The following is an 18,668-nucleotide window of genomic DNA, read 5'->3' as shown; positions in this document are numbered from 1 at the left end:
ATTAATAACTGATATAAAAAGTCATGCATCACAAACTAGATTATCAATCAGTTCACATCCAATGGATTTCGTGTAAAGACGTCATAAAATATTTCAAAAAACATGACCTTGTGCTAGGGTAAACTGAAATATCTAAATCTAGGAAAGGAGAATTATTACCTTTATATCTTTTATTCAATTAAATAAGTTCCTTCGGATGAATGTCGGTAGTATATTAAAAAAAATCTTGATTATTTAACCAAAAAATATCATCAAGATTACGGTAAGTGTTGTTGAATTTATCAATTAAATGCATTTTAGACAGGTACGTAATCTAAATCATCAAAATAATGGTTTACACTCCATAACGACATTTTTTGGTTTTATGTGTAGTTTAGGTAACCAAAACATAGTAGGCACCACAAAATCTTCAGATGAGGCCTTAAGCTAGGATGAGGCTATAATATGTTTTTTTTTACTATATGACTCTCTGTGAAGCGGACGGTCTTTAAAGAAGATGATTTAAAAATTTCATGTCCGTGTAGTATTTACGGCATACCACAACCACATTATTGGTTCCTTTGTCGAACGTTACAACCACAAACCGCCTTTGAAAGTTCTGGAGGTTAATTTTTTATTCTGGATATAGACATATTGTTTACTCTTTTATTTATTTTTTAATGTGATTAATCGAATATTCACAACATTCATATATTTATTGAAATACGAATCAAGAGATTTTTTTATCAGATTTTTCCCGTTTACACTAATTTTTATAATACGAGGAAAGTACGTCTTTTATTACCTGACGACACTTTTCACAATTCATTTTAGGCGGAGGATGATATTTGTGTCTTTTTAAACAGTGTTATACCTGTCTGTCTTGGACGATATTGAGGTCTCCTATTATAACATGGCCATACGAATTATATCTTAACTTCGACGATTCACAGTTTCAAGTTAAAGGAGTAATAATTTTTCATTGACGTCTGATGATACTGAAGTATAATCAAAAATTAAACTTCTGGTGGTTTTTTTTTTATGCGTACGAAGTAATAGGTGGTAATGTGATATAACAATAGGGAGGTTTACAGTTTTGAATGGTAGAGTCATTAAATAAACTAGATGAATTGATAAAATCAGTACCTCTGTTAATATATTTAATTTTCAGAAAGTACCGTTTATGATCTTTAGGTGTATCGATACGCGGGAACAGCTTTTGGTGACAAACAGCTGTGATTATACGCAAATATTCAAAGAGTGGTCTGAAAAAGGATATTGTGTCAGACTCCTTGAAAATTTCATTTAATTTACTGATTGATATTTGACCCAGTTTACATAATGATGGATGCCTGCCATTGTTTTTAAATATATGTAAGCCTCAGATCTGTGCACAGCCTCAAATATGTGCCAGGTCGTGAAGTCAATCGTTAATCTTTGTCCGTTGAAAAAGATACGTCCTCAAATATGTGTCTTATTTTTAAATATGTTTTCAATCGTGACCTCATGTAAAAATCTATGTCCGTTAAAAGAGATACGTCCTTAAATCTGTGTCCGATTTTCAAATATGTTTTCAATCGTGATCTCATTTTCAAATCTATGGCCGTTAAAAAGATACGGCCTCAGATCTGAGTCTAAGGTTAAATTTATTGTGTTTAACAACAAAATGTTGTGCCACTGTCTTATTAAAACCGTTTGTTTCCCTTGTGAAACTATTTCAGTTTCGAATCGTATGTATTTTGTAAAATCCATTGTGTACCATAAAATCAACATTCAACAGCCACAACATAATTCAGTGTACAAATTATTGGCATAACGAGCATATATGTTACTCTATTAATGTGCCTTCAAGAATGAAAGTACACATATTTTTATAAAATGTCTGAACATTTATGTTTTGATGTTCTTCTCTGGCTTAAGCAATCTGTATCATGTGAGGCATATCCTCCCAAAACGCTTCTGGATTTGGATCCTTTAAAATACACCTCTTTTCTTACTTGATAAAACATATCCATCATTTGGAATTGTGTCCTTCTCCTCCATCATTCCTTTCATATACTTGATGGCGTCTTGCTATGTCTTACGTCACCACATTTCAATAAAGGACATTGATTTGAGACAAAAATGGTCATAATTTTGAGTTAATAAAGAACATTGATTTGAGACGATACAGGACATCCATTTGGAACGTCTTTGAAGCAATATTAAAAAGAACATACATTTTCGGAAATCACATTCATTTAACTCTGGACATAGATTTGAGGCTTACATATAGATAGGAGATTATCAAGTGTAAAATTTATACGATGTTTTATTTGTTAATTTTGATTGATACATTTGCAATGAGACCTATTACCAGTTCATTTAAAGATCGATAAATTTACCTGAATTGTAACTAAAATTGAAACTTTTTCAGTTCCAACTTGTAAGTGATAAATGTCAAGTTGTAGAAGAGAAATGGCAACTTGGAAGTGATCAATAACAAGTTGGAGATGAGAAATGTTAACGTGGAAGTGAAAAACGTTAACTTGGAAATGGAGAAAGTCAAAAGTGTGTTTCAAATTCAGCAAATTAATTATTTGACAGTGTTCAGATTTATATAGATATTTTCACTGCATCGAGAGTGATACAATATTTACAACTGATATCGGATATGTTCCTTACGTCGTAACTACAATCCCCTTGCCTTTTATGAATGTGACCTACTGAATTAGAATATTTACAAGATTTGTTATCACATAAGCATCACGACGGGTGCCACATGTGGAGCAGGATCTGCTTACCCTTCCGGAGCACCTGAGATCACCCCTAGGTTTTGGTGGGGTTCGTGTTGCTTATTCTTTAGTTTTCTATGTTGTGTCATGTGTACTATTGTTTGTCTGTTTGTTCTTTTTCAGTTTTAGCCATGGCGTTGTCAGTTTATTTTCGATTTATGAGTTTGACTGTCCCTCTGGTATCTTTCGTTGTTCCAATGTTTTCATCTAATAGTTAATGCTTGTCTCTTTGTTTTAGTTTGTTTTACGGATTTGTAGTCTCTCAATCGATTTATGACTTTTGAACAGCGGTATAATACTGCTGCCTTTATAAAATGAATTTGGGCATACAAATCACCAAAAACAGGGAATGAAATTATCAATAAATATGTCTTTATTTTGACCTTGTATTCCAGTATCCATTGCAAAATCAATAACATCATTAAATGTTTTCCAAATCTTATTACAAACGTAAAACATAATTATATTTGCATTATTTATGGCTTAGTCACGATTCGGGTCCATTCAAAGCTTGTTATGCTAATATATCTGTTAAAGATCTCAATCAATACATATGTCAATAATTTAGACTATTACTCTTTATTACTTGATGTTATGAAATAATTACTGAAGCAAATAATCGTTATGCTATGAATAAAAACTCCACGTCCGGGTAAAAAAATGTATATTAGGTATTGCTCTTTATTGAAATGACCAATATAAATATTCTGTTAACAGTTAATCACAATTTCTTTCTCATATGTCAAAAATAGAGTCCCATGTTGTGTCCAAACGTTATCAATTATGTACCGATAAACGAATAGTAGCATTTTCTGAAGCTAATCCGTTCAACTTGTACAATTAATATGTACCGACTCAGTACAATCTCTAGCTGATATAGCATGAATATGTCATAAGTAGTCTTAGATAGTCATTAACTTATGGAATAACAGTATAAGTATTGACAGAAAGTATGGATAAAATATTTTAATTAGACGAGGAACAACGTCACCACTTTTTTTAAAAACAAAATGCAGGTGGTAGGATTTCAATAATTATAGAAAAGTTTGCAAACAAAATATTGTATCGTTTAAAATTAGGAATCATTTCTGTACCACAATACCTGTCTTATGGTGATACATAGATAGCATTCGTTGAATTTCAATACGTCAAGTCAGATATTGCAATAGCAACCAGCTGGGAAGTCTAAGATATGAAGAAACATAACCATCTGCATGAGAAGAAAAATTGGAATGCGAGAAATGTCTCGTTTGACCAGATCAGCGATGCAATTTCAAGCATAAATGTCTTTTTTGTCTTAAGTTCAAATAAAGTGGCAGTTGTTTCATGTCAAAGCTGTACCTTATCCTGAATTTTGCTGAAAAAAATCAACATACCTTTAATTGCATATTAGACCGTATACTGGTTCCCGGAAGTTTGATAGTACAAAAACAGGAACTTCTGATCTGAACAACAGGCCAAATGTGCCCTCCTATCAAAAAAATTCATATACTTCTTTATTATTCAAATAAATCTTTCAACAAGGGATCTACAGTGTTTCCAAGTCCCCAAGCTTTCATTTGATACCAAAAACTACACAAATGTACCCGCTATTGACAAAGATACAGCTATGCGTAGGAACTATTTTGTTTAAAATATGTAATACTTTCTTGTATGTTCTTTCTGACCGGGCCTGAATTAGTGGTTCTATACCTTAAATGAAGAAGTCTTCAAAGCTAATCGTTAGATTTAATCATCTCATTACACTCCAGTAAACATATGGCATATTGATTGTATGCATTTTGCAAAAATATCCATTATTCGAAATACTAAGTATTTTTTTTGTATCCCAGGCATAGATTTCCTTAGCCGTATTTTGGCACAACGTTTTGGAATTTTGGATCCTCAAGGCTCCTAAACTTTGTATTTGTTTGACTTTCTTAATTTTTGCTCTGAGCGTGACTGATGTGTCTTGTGTCGACGAAACGCGCGTCTGGCGTATCAAATTATAAGCTTGGTACCTTTGATAACTATTGGTGATCGATTTGCACGTGCTTGAGTGCTAAACAAAGTATGCTGACAAAAAATATATTTTGTGTTACAAATGAAGGTGGGTTGATCCATTTATATCAATTTAGACTTAGAATAGTCGAAATACTCAAAAGAACCTTACGTATTTGGTTTTTCAGAATAACATGTTTATCATTTCAACAGTAATTGCTCAATTACTGGTGTTCAGTATTTGTTATGTTTAGCTGTGGATATATAATGTGCGTACATGAGTTATTACCCGTTGTAAGGGAATACTTTTAATTGTTATTTTATGTTATGATTAAACTGCAAAATATTGATTTGATATATCAAGAATCAAATTTGTGAAGTTCATCAAATTATTGTTAATATTTGATAAGTTAAATTTTACTTGCAAATTGCTTTCATAGGTTTTAAACAATTCAATTCATACACATGATTTATTAAAACATTGAGATAATTATACATCTTTTTGTATGAACAGTTTGTGATATTCAAACAGATATAATGGACACACACTATTTACAGGACGTGTTCTGCTTAATAATTTTTGAGGCAACCTATGTCAGTTTCCTTGGTAAGTATTTTATGTTTTTCCCCAAGTATATATCTCATAACGTAAAATGACTTTGTAAAATCAAGAGCTATATTTATGCATAAAGGCAACAATAGTAAAGAACTGTTAAAAAGTCATAAATCGATTAATAGAAAACAAATCCGGGTTACAAACTAAAACCGAGTGAAATATTTTTCAAAGGTACCAGGCTTATAATTTCATACATCAGACGCGCGTTTCGTTTACATACGACTTTTTACTGACGCTCAGATCACATTAGTTACAAAGTATTTCGAATAATTCATACTTTTGCAAACAGTTAATTTATATAATCACGTCAACTATAAAAGGAAAACAAAGGTACAACGGGAACACTGACATGCAACACAAATCAACGCCGACATACATAAAAACGAACGATGTGATAGCAATTTCCATATTCCTTACTTGGTACAGCATTCTACATAGGAAATACATTTACCAAATCAGGAATATAAAAGTCGTTATACATTCGTTTGATTTGTTTGAGCTTTTTAAATTGCAATTTGAATATGGACTTTTCGTTTTGAATTTTCCTCGTAGTTCAGTATTTTTGTAATTTTACTTTTTGGTACAGAACATGTTAAAAATAAATGGTGGATTGAGCCTGTTCAAATGGTTAGCAAAACCTCCCGCTTAAATAAAAAAAACAACCTCTTTATAAAATAGACAACAGAACAGTTCAATTTACTGAATTCAACTTTGTCTGTAAGGCCAACAAAGAATTGTAATTTTACTTCATAGCATTTCTAGATTCTCAATTTATGAACTGGGTAATAAAATTGTTTCCTTATGAGAAAGTAGTATGCTTAATGTTTTACTAAACTATATGTACCATCAGTTTCAAACGCTTTAAATTGCCTGGGTCTTGTCAGATTTATTTATTGTGATTTTAAAGTCATTTCTGTGATTTATGTTACACAGTTCTATATTTGTAATTTTTGGCATTTTATAGCTGACTTTTAGTATGTGTTATGGGCTTTACTCATTGTCGAAGGCCGTATGGTGACCTATAGTTGTCCGTTTTTTTTTACAGAAAATTTGAATAAGAAAAAGGTATTCTAGACTTAAAAAAAATGACTTTTCTAGTTCATACCTGTAATTTAATGAATGAAAATATTACTTATTCTAAATAAATCATAATAACATAATACTACATTGATTAAAACTAACCTTTTTGAATTTAATGCAAGTTTTCTGTTAGGAAATCGTTCTACCACAACATTTTAGTATTACATTAGAAATTATTAGATCCTTTATAAAAGGCATTTAGAACAAAGTGCAGGAGAATCATAATCTTTTTAACTTCATTTCATAATACTTTTTTTTTAAGGTTAAACATATGTATTAATAGTTGATTGGGAAACAAGTTATTACGACTTATATTAATCCCTTTCCACTTTGGTACTTTTGTTGTCAAAGTAAATGAAAATTTCGTGATGAACCATGGAGTTTTTATACGAGACGTATAATGATACCCCGTTGTCCATTCGTCCATCGTCAGCATGTCGGACAAAAACTCAAAAACGCTGTAACCAATTTACACGAAACTTCGGTAAACTGTCTATTGATGTATCATCACTTTCGAATTTTACGTTTCCGAGTTATGGATTTTATTATACATTATATACTGCCTAAAGAGCCTGTGCTACTCACCTTAGTCTATTTGCTGCAGTGCATGTCAAAAAAAGGACACTCTTCAACATTAAAGACAAGAATAGAATTCATGGAAAAATGATCTGTTTTGGTGATGATGACTTGTTTGTAGATCTTATTTTACTGAACATTATTTGTGTTTATAGTTATCTCTATGTATAATGAACTTGGTCAAGTAGTTTCAGAAGAGAAGATTTTTGATTAAGTTAAGTTTTTGATATTGAGAAATTATTTATAGGTGTCAAAACGAGTGGGAATAGATATAGCTTTTTATCAACTCGAGTTATCCAATTTCAACATAATAATAAACGTGCCTTTGGCGAGTTTATTATTACTATTTGAATTAAATAACGAGAGTTTATTTCAAGCGATATCCTATTCTCACAAGTTATTAAATCTAATTGTTTTAATACGGCCAACACTCTCATTGCGTTAAACTAAAATTTCCGAGAATCGTTGCTCTACACGCCTGGTTAACCATCTAATCTCAACCAAATGGTTGAGACGGAAAAAAGTATTCTGGCACTTCCTTTTGAGCTTTTCTGGTTCAAAATATCCAAAATAAACACAGGGTAGGTAGACTTTTCGTCAATTTACTGAAAATCGATGAGTTTATTTGTAAAAAGGAGAATGTCATGCCAAAGATAATTGAATTAGGATTTGTCTCGTGCATAACCAATATAATTTAAAATGACATTGGCATGACTTTTCTCCGGCAGGTAAATGTCGCCTATACAGTCAGTTATTGACAAAATGACTGAGATCATCGATAAAGCTAACGTATATATCAGTAAATTGGTATTTTTCTAAAACCTTATAAACAAAACAATACAGTTTGTTCTTTTTCTTTACGAATACAATTTCATTAAGCTGAATATGTTATATTCTGGAACAATGTTGAGATCTTCTGTTGAATCTATCTTTACACCACTGGGTCGATGCCACTGCTGGTGGACGTTTCGTCCCCGAGGGTATCACCAGCTCAGTAGTCAGCACTCCGGTGTTGACATGAATATCAACAATGTGGTCATTTTTATAAATTTCCTGTTTACCAAATTTTGAATTTTTCGAAAAACTAAGGATTTTCTTATCCCAGGCATAGATTACCTTAGCCGTATTTGGCACAACTTTCTGGAATTTTAGATCCTCAATGCTCTTCAACTTTGTACTTGTTTGGCTTTATAAATGTTTTGATATGAGCGTCACTGATGAGTCTTATGTAGACGAAACGCGCGTCTGGCGTACTAAATTATAATCCTGGTACCTTTGATAACTATTTCAAGTAGTTAAGGTAGAACATAGGTATGTATATATTTCTTTGGATAGAATTCTCTTATACTTTGCCAAAGTGAAGATTGTACTATGCCTTTTTTCAAAATTAATTTAAAAAAAAGTAATTTGGAGTGCTCTCATATCTGTACTTAGTGTTTTTGTTTGTAGTGGGGATGTATAATTACTCTGCTACGTCCACTATGGAATTTTGTATGCAGTTTTTCTGCTTTGTATCGATCGGATAGTTTAAACCCTTTTCAACTGATTTCGATAGTTTGTTCTTATGTATTAATGTTACACCATGGATTGTACTCAATAAAGAAGGCCGTACTGCGACCTATAGTCAATGTCAATTATATAAAATCTTCTTTTTTAAATTTTCAACTATTGGTTAGTAATTTGGTAGACCATTTCATCTATTAAAAACGACGACTTTGGATTAAAAATATGAAATAAGAAATATAAAATAGTTTGATCTAAATAAACTCATCATAGATGCCAGGATCAAAATTTTGAAACATCTAAATAGTGAAATGTCAATGAAAAAAAACATATTTTACATTACATATGTTTCAGGTTGACCCGAATAAACAAATTCACGTAATTAATTTTTATTTGATAATATGTAGACACCCCGTCAGTTTGGATGATTTAATACGTGTATCATTGTCCTTTTTATGTCCAGTTAAGTGCCTATTTTTTTCTAAATGATACGTTAATACTTAATTGAAGAGAAACCTATCAAATGAAATATAAATTATTTACTGATAAATAATTATCAAAGCATACAATCTGTTTCAATATTGGTAAATTTTCTGTAACAGTTCAGTTTTTTTTTGTTTTTTATCAATACTGAATTACTCAAGTAACAAATGAGAGAAAAACATTATCAAAGAGATAGTTAAACTCACAAGTAAAAAAATAAACGGACATTTGCTTCCCCTCTACAAATGAGACTGTAAAAATCGGGAGCCCATTAGTTGCTTCCCTGGGCAACTGAGGGTTGATGTAACAGGTGATTATTAATAAAAATATGTTTAATATTAAAAAATAAAATTAAAAAAAGGTAAATAAACGGACAACGACGTGGCCAAAAAATGAAAAAAAAAACAATCAAACAATAGTACACAAAACACAACTTAGTCGTTAATATAATGACTAAACAATACGAGCTAGTGATCCTATCATGTGCTCCAGACGTGTTAGCAGATCCTGTCCTAACAAACTGTTTGGACATGTTGAAAGGATTCGCATAATTCAGGTACATACATTTATAAACATTACCAATATCGGAAAACAATCACGTCACTGAACTGCCTATTAATGTGCTTAAAACACACAATATTTGGGATACTGTTTGGCATACGTTTATATTGTTTTCAAACATTATATTTTGTCAGAATGTTCAGAAACAAACGGAGAATGCTACCCCTACATACCAGGGTCTTGGAATGATAGAATCGAAAATAACAGTTTAACTAACAGTTGGTGTATCCAATACTGCAATCAAAAGAACAATGGATACAAATATGCCGGTACAAAGGTAATGTAATTCATAATATCTATAGACAGTATTTCAATAATTCTTCACGTCGAACGCGGGATGATAAATGCATATTTATTAAGAGTTGGTTATAAAAGACGAAAGACATGCTTTAAACATTGGCCCTTTTAGGTAAGCGGTGTACAAATCATGTAGTATATTATGGCGAGGGAATTTTTTTATGTATATCAATTTTTTAAATCAAAATTATTTTCTTCAAAGTAATTCCTCACAAAAAAAAAAAACAAATACATCTATTGAATGAAAAACATTACACTTAGCCTGGATTAAGTGTAATGGGGTTTAGATTTTTTGCAATTCTTTCATGTATTATTTTTTTACATTGATAAGTATCGTCTGATCACTATGCTGATGATACATATATTTGCTGCATATCAAAAGTACGTGCAATAACTAAAGGGCTTTCGAGGGTATAAGTTATCCACGAATTAAATGATTAACGACTTACACAAAGGGACTTGGTGTTCCAATAGTCTAGGTAGTCGAAATAGTGTATCTATCTCTCTCCTGAAACTCCGGCTTCCTGCATAAATATAAAGTGACAGCCTCGAAATATCATAATAGTGGTAAAAGTTAAGTTTAACAAATCAATCCATGAATCATCAATCAACTACATCTCTATTTACAAATTTTCTATTGGTTTGTATGAAGATTTAGACGAGACCACGAAATTGAATATCCACGAAAAAGTAGGATTTCCTCAATCCACGAAAATAAATAAATCCACAGTTTTACAAAAATAAAGAACATCAGCCTCAAGTTATCTATTTAGGAATTTATTCTACCCAATTGTCTTAATCGAGGGCATAAAAATTTCGGAAAAAATTAAACATTTATTTTTCATCATAAATTTTATTTATTACCTTTATTAGTTGTAACTTTATCATATTGTACAAAAAGCATTCAAAAAAATCTATTCGTGTTGACCAGAGATGACTTTTAAAATGTATGTTTTATGATTTGATTTTGCCATTTGATTAGGAATTTGCGTTTTATATTTTCCTGGGAGTTCAGATTTTTGTGATTTTACTTTTTACTAGAAGCAAGCAATTGAACGAAAGTAAACTTCTACTTTTCTAACTTTTTTATTTAAAGTTTAATATGACTTGCAAAACGGTTTATTGAGATATTGATAGATTTTCGGATTAAATTACTTAGATTTATAATTATGATCACATGTCTGGATAATGTTAAAAAAGCTCCAAATTATCTCCCTTTGGTGAAAAAATGCCATATTTTGGCATGAAAATTGAAATATCTTTTAACTCATCGGTGGTGACCTATATTTTTTATTATAAATTTAAAAAAAGCTGTACTTAAACTAAACTATTGTAAAATTTGAGCGATTTCTGTAATTTAGTTCTTTTTTTATTTCGATATTACCTCTATTTCTCCTATTATTTCAACAGAAAAAAAGTACCTTTACAAAAATGTATGCTTCTTTCGAAGGCAGATTAAAACAACGGTGACCCCATTTTTTTATTTCATTTTTCTATTTAGTATAAGATAAAAAGTAAAAACACAAAAATACAGAACTCCGAGGAAAATTCGAAAAGGAAGGTCCAAAATCAATAGGCAAAATCAAAAGTCCAAACACATCAAAAGAATGGATAAAGTTCTTTTATAGAAAAATATATAAAATCCTATATTAAATAAAATTTCGATTTAGACCCGCGAGCCCCCTTTATCTTAGCTACATTTGTAAGAAATATATTAGTTTTTGAACGTTTAACAAGAGCTGGAAATCAGAACTTACAATACTACTCATTAGACGTATGATCAGGTTTATGAAACTTAAAGTCATATAAAATGAGTGATTGGTGAAAAATAAGGTTTATCCAATTCTTGAACCAATGCATTTATATAGCATAAACTTAGTCTTCTTTTCACGTTTTAATAAAAAAAAAAGTCCGCATCCATAACATAATTAATTATCGTGTTTTGAATCCAGAGTTTACCGATTGTCACATAAGTAAACAATGAACAATGAAGCAAGAGTATTTAGCACGTGTTTAACATGAACAATAAGATCATAATAGTTTATTTCAATAACAGATCCATGCAGACTTCGATCACTTGAATTTTACAAGAAAAGGTCACGCTGAGTTCACTGCACACGGAAAACATATCGGCGAATTGTTCGACTGTTGTGCGGGTTGGGGTTTGGCGCTGTAAAACCAGGTTCAATCCACCATTTTCGACATTTGAAAATGCCTGGTTCAATCCACCATAGACATTTGAAAATGCCTGGTTCAATCCACCATTTTCGACATTTGAAAATGCCTGTTACAGACATTTTCAAATGTCGAAAATGGTGGATTGAACCTGGTCAAAAAGTCAAGAATATGACAGTTGTTGTCCATTCGTTTGGTGTGTTTTATGATTTGATTTTGCCATTTGATTAGGAATTTGCGTTTTATATTTTCCTGGGAGTTCAGATTTTTGTGATTTTACTTTTTACTAGAAGCAAGCAATTGAACGAAAGTAAACTTCTACTTTTCTAACTTTTTTATTTAAAGTTTAATATGACTTGCAAAACGGTTTATTGAGATATTGATAGATTTTCGGATTAAATTACTTAGATTTATAATTATGATCACATGTCTGGATAATGTTAAACGTTAAATTCTGAACTATAACAAATAACACCCACAATACAATAATAAACACGAAATGCAAATGATTATCTGACGATCTTTGACCAATAGTTGTTACATCCACAATATTTGGTAATTGCTACATTGTTGGGGTTCGTGTTGCTTTTTCTTTAGTTTTCTATGTCATGTGAACTATTGTTTGTCTGTTTGTCTTTTTCATTTTTAGCCATGGCGTTGTCAGTTTATTTTCGATTTATGAGTTTGACTGTCCCTCTGGTATCTTTCGTCCTTCTTTGGTTCTTTATAATTGTCTCATTTGCGTTTAATTTTATCTGATTGAATGAACTACCGCGTTGTGAATTAACATTAGAGTTCGCTATTTTGTTCATAATGTTTTTTTCAGTCATATCACAACTTCTGATTTCTATTATTTTTAGATTAACGTTTATTTGACTGATATAATATATATTGTTCCTTTGTTTTCCATTTATAGTTGATGTGTTTCCGTTTGTTTTAGTTTGTAGCCGGATTTGTTTTCTCTCAATCGATTCATGACTATTGAACAATGTTATACTACTATTGCCTTTATTTGTGACTTAACCATTTGGAAGTGCAAAACATCCGATCATTTGAAGAGATTTGCTCTTAGATGGACTCACATTACAATTTGTTTTAAATATATAATAATCTACACCAAAAATCGTTCAAATCGAAATAAAATCTATATCTAAGTAACGTCCATAACAAGGAATAATACGGAAGCCCTGGAGTGCCATGCAAAAAAAAAAATTCAACTTGTTCGCACAAGTTACCAACTTGCGCCCACAAGTTACTAACTTGCGCGCACAAGTTACTATCTTGTGCGCACGAGTTATACAACTTGTGCGCACGAGTTGTACAACTTGTGCGCACAAGTTACACGTGATCTTATAGACATGCGCTGTTTTGTTAAAGAGACTACTTTATGGAACGCCATAGCTGCCGAATACAAACATATGTTTATATAAATGAATGCACATACTTTTCAATATCTGCATATGTTTTTTTTTCTATGTATACACATACTTTTCATATATATGAACATAGTTTACTTTATATGCACTTACTTTTTATATATATATGCACATACTTTTCCTACATATGCACATCGTTTATCTTATATGCACATACTTTTCCTACATATGCACATAGTTATCCTCATATGCATATACTTTTTTTTCTATATATGCACAGACTTATTCTACATATGAATGTACAAATGTAGTTCTGCATGTGAAGACATTTCTCAGTATATATGAACATAGTTTTTCAACGTGAGAATTACAATTCATATTATGCTTTTCTGTTGTTTTTTTCAAACTGAACTAATGGTTCCAAAATCATAAAAGGAATGTTTATTAAGAATTTCTTAATGATGTATGTTGTTCAATTAAGCAACTGTTGGAATCATTTTTAGATGAATGCAATACTATTTTGGTATGTATGATGGTATGGCGCTGTTGTCTTCATCTATAGTCACTTGGTTTTCATGTCAAAACGTTGAAGGAGTCGATTTGTTTGTATTAAATTTTAACACAAAGATTATTACCACTAACGGGTCAAAAGTTGTAAAAATGCATTCTTATAAAACTTAATTTAAATTGCCATTTTCTTTACCAATTTTAATGTGTTTTCAAAGTATTCAGTATAGTCTAAGATCTCAAAGTGTGAATTGTTTTCTATTATTATGATGTTATAGAAAGGACCAAAGACGAGTTAAATTTTTTATGCCATGCCGATAGGCGTATGGGGGCATTATACATGTATTACCCTTGATCTTCCGTTTTACCGTCTGTCCTTCCATCTTTCCATTTTATTTTGCTGCACTCTAATTTAACTTTGCCTCTTCTTAATTTGATAAAGCTCATACACAAAGGTAAAAAACTATAAAACGCAAAAAGTCACCTGCTGTACTACAGTTCTGCTCCTTTATAACTAGGAAAATTTCATTTCTTTTTGTTTGTTTTTGCACTCTCACCTTAATCCCCAAATGCTGAAAATATATACGCAAAACAAGAAATGCAGAGTAAATCAGACAAATCATAATTTAGAACTGCAGCACGTCATATCATATTTGATATTCACACCTTTTTAAAGCTTTTCAATACGTATACATTTTATTTTTACGGCGTCGGCGTTGGCTTCGCAATGTATTAGTTTGTGATTAGGTCTAGTATGTTTTATGCAGTTGTATAAGTATTGGAACATCTCATTTCCATAGATAATATTTGGCCTTGTCCCCTCAGTAATTGTCTATTGACTTTGAAAATTTATTGGCATTTGCAAGTCATATTTCTATGGAGGTTATAAAGCCCACCCCCTCATCATGGTTCATTGACATTGAAACTTTTACATAGTTTACAAGTTTATGTTTGTTTAAAGGGAATGACTTATGATAAGTCCATGGTATTTTGTATGTAGTTGTATATTGGCACATTTCCATGGATATTGTTCAGCCATGTACTTTCAGTCGTGGTTCATCAACTTTGAATATTTCCATAACTTACATGTTAAAGTATTGCTATTTTGGTTTCAACATTTCCATTTTCAAAATTACAAAAAGGCGTTACATCACCATTTCTGTGAAAACAGTTTATTTTTTTAATATTTTAACGAAGTTATATATATATAATTACTTTCGTATACAAAGAGAAAAAATCAAGAGAGATACATTACTCCAACCCGACCCCCAATTTTCAAAAGCTTACAACTTGACAATGAATACATGATTCTATCAAAATAAATGTCTCTTTAATATATAATATAAAATTACTTATCAAATTGATAAAATGGCCCAAGGGCCCAGCTTGATATTACTGCAAATGTAAAACCCTGGATAGTTCGAGCAAGTATGGCCCCTTTAAATACGTTTGACATATCTACATTTGGATTGTGATTAACATTTTGATAATAGGCATCTTGTTAAAGACATCAAGAAATTCAGTGGGCCATTCTTATACCCTCTTTATAGAAAAAAATTTAACATTGACCAAAGAATTATGAATCATGAAAATGTGCCACATATAGTTGATCTACTGCGTTATTAAATCTGAGAAACGTACATAATAACTTAATTTTTACATTGATCACTCATAAAAAGGGAGAAATTCACAGGACAAAAAAACTAAAATTTTGTTCAACCAGTCGCTGTACCATTTATAATAGGTCAAGACCAAAGAACATATGACAGACGGAAACTTCGAAACATAAGGCTATTACAAACAAAGTATGAAGCATCCAGATATTCTATCTTAATACCGAATATAAAGCTCTATAGAAATAGTTTTCGCCATCGCTGGACAGTAATACCTTTGTCTCACTCTATGACATTTTACATTCACTGTTTATAGATTATTCCCACACCGACAAAGTGCGTTCGGCTCTTACTAATGTTTTTACTAATAAAACATAAAACCTGTATCAAAAAAAAAGTCTGAAAACACGAATACCCCCGCTTAAAATTTTCAATTTTCCAAGTTATAAAGGGGCATAATTGTCCAAAAAATTACTGCCCAAATTCGAACTCGGCCTAACTTTGTGTGATTATTAACATTGTGTGTGGATTTCAATAATTTTGGATAAGGCAAATTAACGACAGAGTGCGGAAACCAAACTAAATGCATTAATATAACTTGTGATCCGTTATCACCGAATTGCTGGGACAAACACCACTGAATTCAACACGCCATTAGTGATAATAATCCTTGTGTTAAAATGTAATACAAACGACTCATACAAAATACAAAGTTATGGCATTAAAGCAAGTGACTATAGATGAAGACAACAGCGCCATACCATAATACATACCAAAATAGTATTGCATTCATATGAAAATGATTTCAAAAGTTGCTTAATTGAACAACATACATCATTTAGAAATTCTTAATAATCATTCTTTTTTATGATATTGGAACCATTAGTTCAGTTTGAAAAAAACAACAGAAAAGCATAATATGAATTGTAATTCTCACGTTGAAAAACTATGTTCATATATACTGAGAAAAGTATTCACATGCAGAACTACACTTGTACATTCATATGTAGAATAAGTCTGTGCATATATAGAAAAAAAAGTATATGCATATGAGGATAACTATGTGCATATGTAGGAAAAGTATGTGCATATATTTATAAAAAGTAAGTGCATATAAAGTAAACTATGTTCATATATATGAAAAGTATGTGTATACACAGAAAAAAACATATGCAGATATTGAAAAGTATGTGCATTCATTTATATAAACATATGTTTGTATTCGGCAGCTATGGCGTTCCATAAAGAAGTCTCTTTAGCAAAACAGCGCATGTCTATAAGATCACGTGTAACTTGTGCGCGCAAGTTGGTAACTTGTGCGCACAAGTTGAAATTTTTTTTTTGCATGGCACTCCAGGGCTTCCGTAGAATAATGCTCAATAAATATTAAATCCAATTTAAGAGCTGGGATGAGAAAAGCAAAATGTGGAGCTTAATAAGATAAGGTTAAAAACAACATTGTGATTGTGTTTATAAATCTTAAATGGTTGAAATTTGTTTTGGATCTTTCTTTGACAAATAACGAAATAAAGAAAATATGGCATATAGCCAATGAGGAAACTCTCCACCAGAGAATAATGAAATAGAAGTAAACAAATATTGGTCACTGTGCAGCATTTAACAGTAAGCAAAATCAATGTCGCAGAGTAATTAATAAATAGTCCCGAAATGAGAGAATTAACAACCCGATTTATATACAAAACGAAAAACGAAAAACAAATGTGATATACATCAACGAAGGACAAGCACTTGATTACATGCCCCAGACCTGTAACAGGCACATACAATGTGGGTTGGTTATTATAAGAATAAAATGATTTGATATAAATACCAACGAGACAACTCTCGACAATAGGTCATCGTACGGCCTGCAACCTGACAAAAAACAAGTCATTATAGTCAGCTAAAAAAGGCGCTAAAATGACAAATGTTAAACAATGTAATTGAAAAATCAAACGGCCCAATTTATGTAAAAAAAAAATAGTATTTTTTTAACGAAATTCAAATATTATATACAGCAACAATGATAACCACTGCAATACAGGCTCTTGAATTGGGACAGGTATTTACAGAATCTGGCGGTGTTACATACGTTTGCTTTTTTTTATTACGCCTAACCATCCCTAACCTGGGACATACAGTGTTTACCGGTACATGAGAAAAACTATATAAAAATCAGTTGAAAAGGGCTTTACTTATGAGATCGATAAAAAGAAAAAAAAAGAAAAAAAACCCACAAAAGTCACAAAGTACAGATCAGCGAGTACTCACATTAGTTGACAGCTAGTTATGTGTCGAAGACTGAAGAATCAATCAGTACACATCTAGAATCTAAAGGATTTTGTGTAAAGACGACATTGACATTAGAGAAAGAACAATTCCAAAATATACATATCAACAGATTGCAGAACCGTAAATGTTCATATTTGTATAACAATAATATTTAAATTGGTTTTAATGCAATGCAAACAAACTAAATAATTAAATCGAAAAAAGAAAAATATTCAAATATCTAAGTACAGTGTTGATAATTAAATTTTTAGAATTTTTTTAAGGATTGATATGTTTACCCGGATCACATCTAAATTTCACAGTGAATGTTGTAAATTAACATCACTGTGAAATTTACAATAAGTCATTTACAGGTACAGCTAAACTGTCAAACCAAATATTTGTATTAACGAAAGAAATAAAATTTCATGATTTTTTTTTTTTAAATCAAACTAACATGTTATAACAAAATAAAAAAGTCCTGGCATCAATATTACTTAATAATTATCAAAGGTCCCAGAAGTATAATTTTATACGCCAGACGCGCGTTTCGTCTACATAAGACTCATCGGTGACGCTCAGATCAAAATAGTTATAAAGCCAAAATTAACTTATACTGATCACGTTCTAAACTTCTACTTTAAACCAATTTACTAGTTAAAATGCATTGTATTGGGTTACATACTTTTCTTAATCCGGATACTAGTATTTAAAAGCCGATACTATTTAATTGACCCTTGTTTGATTAAATAGTTTAATAATGTTGCTTACGTACCAGAGAAAAATACCAACGGTGATGGTTCTTTGGTCCGTCCTTACGTTTAAAAATTTAACATTTTAGACGTTATGTCTGTGTATGTAGTCGCCTTTTAAATTT

The sequence above is a fragment of the Mytilus galloprovincialis genome, chromosome 3 (assembly GCF_965363235.1).
Source record: "Mytilus galloprovincialis chromosome 3, xbMytGall1.hap1.1, whole genome shotgun sequence".
NCBI classification, from domain to species: domain Eukaryota; kingdom Metazoa; phylum Mollusca; class Bivalvia; order Mytilida; family Mytilidae; genus Mytilus; species Mytilus galloprovincialis.
This window is presented reverse-complemented; position numbering follows the sequence as displayed.